The sequence below is a fragment of the Helianthus annuus genome, chromosome 17, assembly GCF_002127325.2.
Source record: "Helianthus annuus cultivar XRQ/B chromosome 17, HanXRQr2.0-SUNRISE, whole genome shotgun sequence".
In the NCBI taxonomy this organism is placed as follows: domain Eukaryota; kingdom Viridiplantae; phylum Streptophyta; class Magnoliopsida; order Asterales; family Asteraceae; genus Helianthus; species Helianthus annuus.
Window position 1 is genome coordinate 161081251 of NC_035449.2, and position 8299 is coordinate 161089549.

The following is an 8299-nucleotide window of genomic DNA, read 5'->3' on the forward strand; positions in this document are numbered from 1 at the left end:
GCATCCAAGCTTGAGTCGATAACCTTCATGTAGTGGACCGGGTCGTCATCCTCTATTCTTTTCCCAACTCCGAACTTTACCTCATCGTCCCCATACCTCAACGTTAGTGTCCCTTCATTCATGTCCACTACTGCTTGTGCGGTGGCAAGGAAAGGCCTCCCTAGAATAAGGGGGACCTCGTTGTCTTCCTCCATGTCGAGTATGACAAAGTCAACAGGATAAACGAACCTGCTTACCCTTACCAAGACATTCTCGATGACACCTTGCGGGAACTTGACCGATCGATCCGCGAGTTGTATGCTTATTTTTGTGGGGCTTGTGGTTCCCAAGCCAAGCCTTTTAAACATTGAAGAGGGCATGAGGTTAATGCTTGCCCCTAAGTCGGCCAAGGCATTGCGAACGGGAGATTCCCCTATTGAGCACGGAATCGTGAAGCTTCCGGGATCGATCTTCTTTTGGGGTAGTTTATTGAGTACGAGGGCAGAGCATTCTTCGCCTAAATTAACTAATTGCAAATTCTCAATTTTCTTTTTATGTGTAAGGAAGTCCCTCATAAATTTAGAGTATTTGGGCATTTGGGTTAGGACTTCGATAAAAGGAATATTGACATGCAATTGTTTTAGCAAACTTTCGAACTTTGCGAATTGATCGTTGGTTTTTTGACGAATTAACCTACCGGGGTACGGAACTCGAGGAGCCTTGGTAGGCTCTGTTGATGGGGGAGGGTCCTTCTCCTGCAGATGTGTTGGCGTTGATTCTTCCGCGGTTGGAGGTACTTCTGCAGGCCCTACGGTTCGGTTTCGTAGCGTGATGAGGTGAACTTGTGCCTTCGGGTTGGTTTCGGTATTGCTAGGTAACGCGCCTTGTGGTCTTTCGGAAAAATTTTGAGCTAGTTGATTTATTTGTTTTTCTATATTTTGAATGCTAGCTTGTTGATTCCTAAAGTTTGATTCTAATTGTAGGAATCTTTCCGAATTTTTCTTGTCAGTGTCAGAGACGAGGCGAGATATAGTATCTTCGAGCCTTTCTCTCCCACTTTGTTGTTGAGTGAAATTTTGTGACTCATTTCTTGATTGCTGAAAGTTTGTTCGTTGTGGTTGTTGGTTACTACTATTGCCGGGCTCCCTCCAACCAAGGTTTGGGTGGTTTCGCCATCCTTGGTTGTAGGTCCCCGTTGGAGGACCCGACGGCCTAGGTCTATTATCAATGTAGTTTACCATTTCTTGTTGATCGTCCGTTTCTTTCATGCAACTCCAATTTTCATGTGACCCACCACACCCCTCACAAGCCATGACCGAGACTGTTTTTGTCATTTCTAATTTTTTTATTTTTGAAGAAAGGGCCTCGATTTGGGCTTGTAAAGAGGTGTTTTCGTCTACCTTATGGGCGCCCGGGGCAATAGTTTTATTTCCCCGGGGGGTGTGCCACTGAAAATTGGTTTGAGCAATTTCCTCAATCTGATTATATATTTCGTGTGGGCGTCGATTACCTAAAAGTCCCCCGGAGCTAGAATCAAGTGTCTGTCTAGTATGTGGCAACAATCCATTGTAGAAAGTGGATACTTGTTGCCATATCGCGAGGCCGTGATGGGGACACTTGCGTAGTAGCTCCTTGAACCTTTCCCAAGTTTCATATAAGGATTCCCCGTCCTCTTGTGAGTATGTGTTAATTTCAGCCATTAATTTAGCAGTTTTAGAAGGAGGGAAATACTTATATAGAAATTTTTGGGCTAGTTCATCCCAGGTGTTTACCGATCCAGCTGGGAGGGTGTTGAGCCAAGCTTTCGCTCGGTCTTTTAGTGAGAATGGAAACATACGAAGGCGGATGGCGTCGTTTGATGCTCCATTGATCCGAAATGTATCACATATTTCTAAGAAATTAGTTATATGTAGATGGGGATCCTCGTCCGCGAGCCCGTGAAAGGTTGCGGAGTTTTGGAGCATTTGTATCAAGTGCGGTCGAAGTTCGAAGTTATTAGCTTCGACATTCGGGGCATTGATAGCGGCGCCGAGATTACCTACGGTGGGCCGTAAGTAATCCATGAGGGTACGTTGGTCCGCCATTGGGGGTGGGTCACCCGAAACTTTCTCTTGGTTTTTGGCTTTTAACCTTTTTCTGAGAAAGCGTTCAGGTTCTTCTAATGGTTCCTTTATGTCTTTATTGGAACTGGAGCTCATACACTACGCGAGGTTGGCGTCGGGTTCCAAGTCCTGCAATAAAAACAGAAAAGAATGTTGGTCAGAAGGTTCACCACGGCCCCGTGTCGAGCGAACACGGCCCCGTGGTCGGAGATACAGTGGTTGTTTTTCAGATCCCAGTTACTGGAAGTTGGACACGACCCCGTGTTGCACCGACACGGCCCCGTGGTCAGCCTCCTGTTAACTTGAAAAACAAAAACTGCCAGTGACGTTGCTGAGCACGGCCCGTGTCCGACCAGGCACGGCCCCGTGCTGAGCTCTGCAGAAGCTGAAAAATCTAAAAAAAAAATCCTAAAAATAAAAATAAAAAAAAAATAAATAAATAAAAAGATGATTAGGCCGTTGATTCCTAACTTTCTTAAAATCCTTGTGTCCCCGGCAACGGCGCCAAAAAACTTGATGTGCGTGAAGTGTGTTATATTTTTAGATATATATTTAAGCCCTTTTTACACTTTTAGCCAAGTTTTAAATTTATAAAACACGATATTTACTAACACTAAACACACATATGGGCAAGTGCACCCATCGTGGACGTAGTATAGTGTTGGTAAGATACCGAGGTCGTCCAAGGACACAAGAGCTTTTAATACCGGTTTATCCTCAACGTCTAATCAAATCAAAAAGTTAGAAAAATGTTTTAAACTAAGAAAAATAAAAACTAACTAAATGCTGAAAAAGAAAATAAAATAAAAACAGATAGACAAGATGAATCACTTGGATCCGACACGTGTATTAGTATAACCTTTGATTATTTTCGCACTTTTGCACTTGTTTAAGAGATTATCTTAGTTATTGTAGTAGGCCCCTTTTTCGGAGGTGACGTTACCCTCAACCCAGTAGTTTGAGTCAGCAAGGATACAATCCTAAAGGGTCGGATTATTGAAAGATAATGAATTAAGTTATTAATGCAAATTATGGTAGGCCCCGCTTTTGGCGGTGACGTTACCCTCGGCTAAGTAGTCTGAGTCAGCAGGGATACAGTCCTAAATAGCCGGGTTATAGTATTAATAGTAGTTAGCTTATGAGGGGGTCAAAGAGTTTGGATCCCCGCCATCCAATACCTATGGGCATTGAAGGAGATCCTACTAAATTTGACCCAGGTCCCAAGCAGGACCTCTAAACGCTGAACAAGGGCAAGACCTTTACCAAACCGTTCCCTTAACCCCCGACCAGGTAGCCAACATACCTCCATATAGACCGTGGAGATATGAATGGTGAAAATCTTTTATTTTATATAGACAGTAAAATAATGCCAAGACACCACGGACAAACGATAAGGAAAGATCACCTTCAACATAAGTAACTAGTTATTAAAGTCATTAATACAAAACCAAATAAAAAGTGCAAAAGATTAAAAATAAAAAGTATTATACTAAACACTTGTCTTCACCAAGTGATGTAAGAGACTTAGGCAAACATGGCCTTGATTGTCAAGAACTCTTACGATCAATCTTGGATCCCGAGACGACTCACACACTCTATGATGGACAATGGATGATGGTGGTGGATGATGGTGTTATGGTGGTGGTGGGTGGTGGATGAAGTGTGAGAGAGGTGGTGTGCCAAGGGATGAGAGAGAATGAAGCCAAGCTCCTCTATTTATAGGCTGAACAGAACGCTGGACACGGCCCCGTGTTCGCTGAACACGGCCCCGTGCCCGTCTGACATTCTCTCTCTTCATTAATTGTAATTGCGAATTACAATTAATGCGCCTGCTGTACTTTCAACACGCCCCCGTGTCCGCTGGGCACGGCCCCGTGGTGAGCAATGGAAGCTTCTACTGGTTTGTCTTTTCTGCTGCTTCCTGGGCACGCCCCCGTGTTCACTGGACACGGGGCGTGTTCAGGTTCTGTTTCTCTTCTCTTTATCTTGGGAGGTGCCGTTGAGGGTCCGGGCAGTTCACTTTTGTTCCTTTTCTTGTATTTATGGTAGATTTAGTAGTCTTTTTGCTTCTTTTGTGATTTTGAGCTCATTTCATCCTGAAAATACAAAAGGAAGACAAAAACACTCTTTTTCCAACATTAGTACTTAAAAAGGGTTAGTTTTATGCCTTAAATGATGTGTTTTATATGTTGCATTTTACACACATCAAAGCCGTACTTGGAAGGGAATGACATAAACAACTTGGAGCTTGACAAAGTGGGCTACATTCTACGCCCGGTCGATGAGGAACAACCATGAGAGGCCCAGGTTTGGTAGTGTAAATAGTAGCATTTCATTTTGTTTGTTTTGTATAGGTTTGTAAGCACCGGATCGATGACGAACATCAAACATTGCACTTGATTCAAGACATGAAGAACAAAGTATGAAGAACAAGTTAGAAATATGTAGAAGATGAACTCTTTATTGATGAATCAGTTATCACAGATTACACAAATCAAAGGAGTATACATCATCTACAAGCTGGTTTAGATCACAAAGATCTAAACCCTAGCTTTCTCTCACTAACACATAGTCTCTCTCTCTCTCTAAAATTGACACAAAAGGATCAACGAGTGGGAGAGGTGCACCAAGCTACAAGAGTTGCCCTAATCTACACAATACACACATATATATAGACTAGGGACTAAACCTCGGACAAACCAATTCTACACCAAAACTCAGACAAAAGTTCTCCTAAAACTTGGACAAGTTGTCCCTAGGATAAACTTGGGACTAATTTTCAAGACATGTACAATAAAGACCCTAACAATTGGAAGGCATGCACTTTTCACCCAAAGTGCATTAACAACTCCCCCTTGATCAATGCAGGTCTTCATGTGGTCTTGAATTCTTCGTTATGGTTGACTTTAACTTGGACTTCTGCTTTGTTTGACACAGAACTGAAAAGCGACAGTTACCCGGCAGAAACTGCACTTACATCCTGTTTGATAAAGAGTACTTTGATCGTATCTTAAAAGTTATATGAGATAACAAAATATACTTAAATCCATTAAAATAATAAACTAATAAAATAATAAAACCTTAGAAAAAACAATATTGAAAGAAATCAAAAACAATTGTTCCCCTCGTTTTATTTCAACATTACGATATGTACTTTTTAAACGGATATTGTCTCGCTGTCGTACCAAATTCAATTAAAACCGATTGAATAACATCTCTATCCGTATCAATATTTATTTTTAGTGGTTTTGCTTTCGATGAATTAATATCGTGTGGTTTTGCTTTCGATAAATTAATATCATATCGCTACCATACCGAACTGAACAAAAATTCATTTTTACGATTTCTTGTTTGATAACGGGTACTTTGATCGTATCTAAAAGTTATATAAAAATATATGCTTAAATTAATTAAACAAATAAATGAATGTAATAATAAAAACCTAGAAAAAAAACAATATTAAAAAAATAAAAATCACTGTTCATGGCCTCTTTGTTTTAATATGTATAATATTTGTATTCAACGGTTATAAATAGACTTTAGATCATTTTTTTTGGTAAGGGAAAGAAGCTATTAAAATGAAAACGTTTAAATGTTGTCGTATTCTACAAGAACATCTAAGATTAGATTATCGTAACGTCAAAGCACATCATGTACAGATTACTATCTTACTAAAATGTACCTCAAAATCTGAAGTCTTAACAACATTGAAAAGCTCCAAATCTGGCTATGCTGCCTAGAACTAGAAACTGGACACTTTGCACAACAAAATAATGTAGTCTTACACAGAAAAACATACAAAATGAAAGGGTAAAAGGGGTAACTAATAGATACAAAAGAGTGCAAAAACAAGGGGGTTAAAGTGAAAATCTCACATGAACGCACCATTATAAATCAAACGCTAATTCTCCATCTCTTGAGCGCCGCATCTGTCACAGTTGGTAAACCCTAATTCTCGACAGGGCATCGCTTCTTTTCCAATGTTGGACAAAAGTAGCGTTAGGATCCAAGGGTAACTACTTTTTAATTCTTCGTTTGTATCGTTTTGAGTTGTTAACTATACTGACCGATCGATACCTGATGCAGGGAGCTAGAGAATTTGTGTTAAATGTTGATAACATGTTGATCGTTCATAGGATTAAGTAAGTTACACCATTGTTCGAGAAAACATTGAGTGCAACTGAAACTGGGAAGAGTGGGCTGCCAAAAAAATGTGCAGAGGTTAGCATGCATACATATTACTGTTATTATAATAATAATAATGTTTTTATTGAATCAATCATGGGAGTTTAACTGTTTATATTGATATCATGTAGAAGTTTAACTGTGGTACAAAACCCACCAGTGACATTTGAGGTCCAGCTGCTCTGATGGTGAGGGGGAAAAGAAACTGCAGAATTAACTTCTGGGCCTTTTCTTGTTCACGATATCGCCAAATGATATCACGGATGGGAAAGATTGGCGTTTCAATCTAAGAACCTGGCCGAATAATATCAGCAGGATGTACTTCCTGAAAAGTTTCGAGCCGTATGTTCGATCAATGAAGGTGCCACCCGATAATACCAACTGCGGAAGATTTGCTACAACTGAAGTTGCATGTTGAATTGAAGCTTAGTTAAAGTTTAAACAAGACTATTTACAAACGTTTTTGAAGACACGTTTTAATGGCAATTCAGAATCGATCAGAGAGTTGGTTGTGATGATTGGTTCAAGATTTTCGAGAAAGATACACCCTATTTTAATTTTATGTTATTCTTATAATGTATTTCTGTAATAGATTTATTGTGTAAGTAGCTTTTTTAACGGCTAATACATTATACATCCGCACACACATTACTCCTAAGTTATCTGGGTCTTCTCTATAGAATTTAAAATTCAAATGTATATTATAGATACTCACTGGATACCTTAGTAAGTTTTCTCAATAATTAAGAACTATTCTTATTATACTGGCTTACATGAGCTTGGTCGGTAATTAGTACTCGATTGGTGATACTCTTTTTGTAGCATTGTAATATATTGTTATGTGATATATAATGATATGATATGTTACTATATGAAATCTTATAGTATACTGTAATGTAATATGATGTCATGCTATACAATATTTATCTTGTTAAACCAAACTGAAATAGCGGAATCGTTTATAAGTGAATCAAATTCATAAATTGGTTATAGGTTCCGTATTCTCGTGTGGTCTCATATACAAAAAAAAAAAAAAAAAAAAAAAAAATCTTAACTTTACGAGAAGAAAAAGCCAAATATTAACTGATCTCTTGTATGATAGATTTAACTAGGGCTGTAAATGAACCGAACGTTCAGCGAACAGTTCGTGAACCGTTCGGTGGGAAGTTCGTTTATGTTCGTTCGATTAGCTTAACGAACGAACACGAACAAAAAATTTCCTTCGGTTAGCTTAGCGAACGAACACGAACACAGGTCTCGTTCGTTCGACTGTGTTCGTGAACGTTTGGTAATATGTTCGTTTGATTATATTAAAAAAAGAATAAATAATAAACCTTTTATCTAAACTTATTGAAAACTTGAAACCCTATTTTTCTAAGTTAGGTAAAACTTGGACATTCTAAGACATTTGTTGGTGCACTTGTGTCTGTACTTTGTCTGTATTCGGTCTGTATGTAAACGATGTCCTAAGTCTGTAAGTTGACTAAGTCAACCATCCTCCGGATTGACTTGGTCAAACAGTTAGAAAGATAAGTGTCTGTCTCGAAGGATAGCCTCGAAGGATACTGTTGATCCTTCGAGGTGCTCGAAAGATATGGTTCGACCATTAGTCCTCGAAGGATGATCCTTCGAGGTACATGTTGATCATTCGAGCTTGTTGTCATCGATAGATGATCCTTCGGACCATCTATCGGATCCTTCGGAAAGGACCTGCTGTGTATGGGTATATATATTCATGCAGTGTGTTAGTGTTAGATAGATGCACACATAGAGAGTTAGAGAAACTCTGCTGAAAAACACACACACACACACACACTTTAGAGAGTTTGCAAACAGATTGTAAACATTGTGCTTGTAACCGTAAACCTTCATACGTATTAATACAGTGGTGTTAATCGGTGAACTTTGTGTGTTCTTGTGTTTGTTCTTGTTTCATCCCGGTTTGCCTACTAGCTTGGATTCCGCACTCGCTAGTGGGTTAGTATAACAAGGTTTAGGTTGTTCTCGATCCTCCGAGAAAAGGGACCTACAAG

The 8299-nt window shown here is 39.5% G+C and overlaps 1 long non-coding RNA gene across 1 annotated transcript; it reads left to right on the top strand.

The window, feature by feature from the left end:
- The first annotated feature begins 6001 nt into the window (after nucleotides 1–6001).
- LOC110925757 lies at nucleotides 6002–6815 on the top strand. Its single transcript, XR_002584710.2, has 3 exons — nucleotides 6002–6093; nucleotides 6168–6302; nucleotides 6398–6815. It is a non-coding gene; the product is annotated as an uncharacterized LOC110925757 (long non-coding RNA).
- Nucleotides 6816–8299: the final 1484 nt, after the last annotated feature.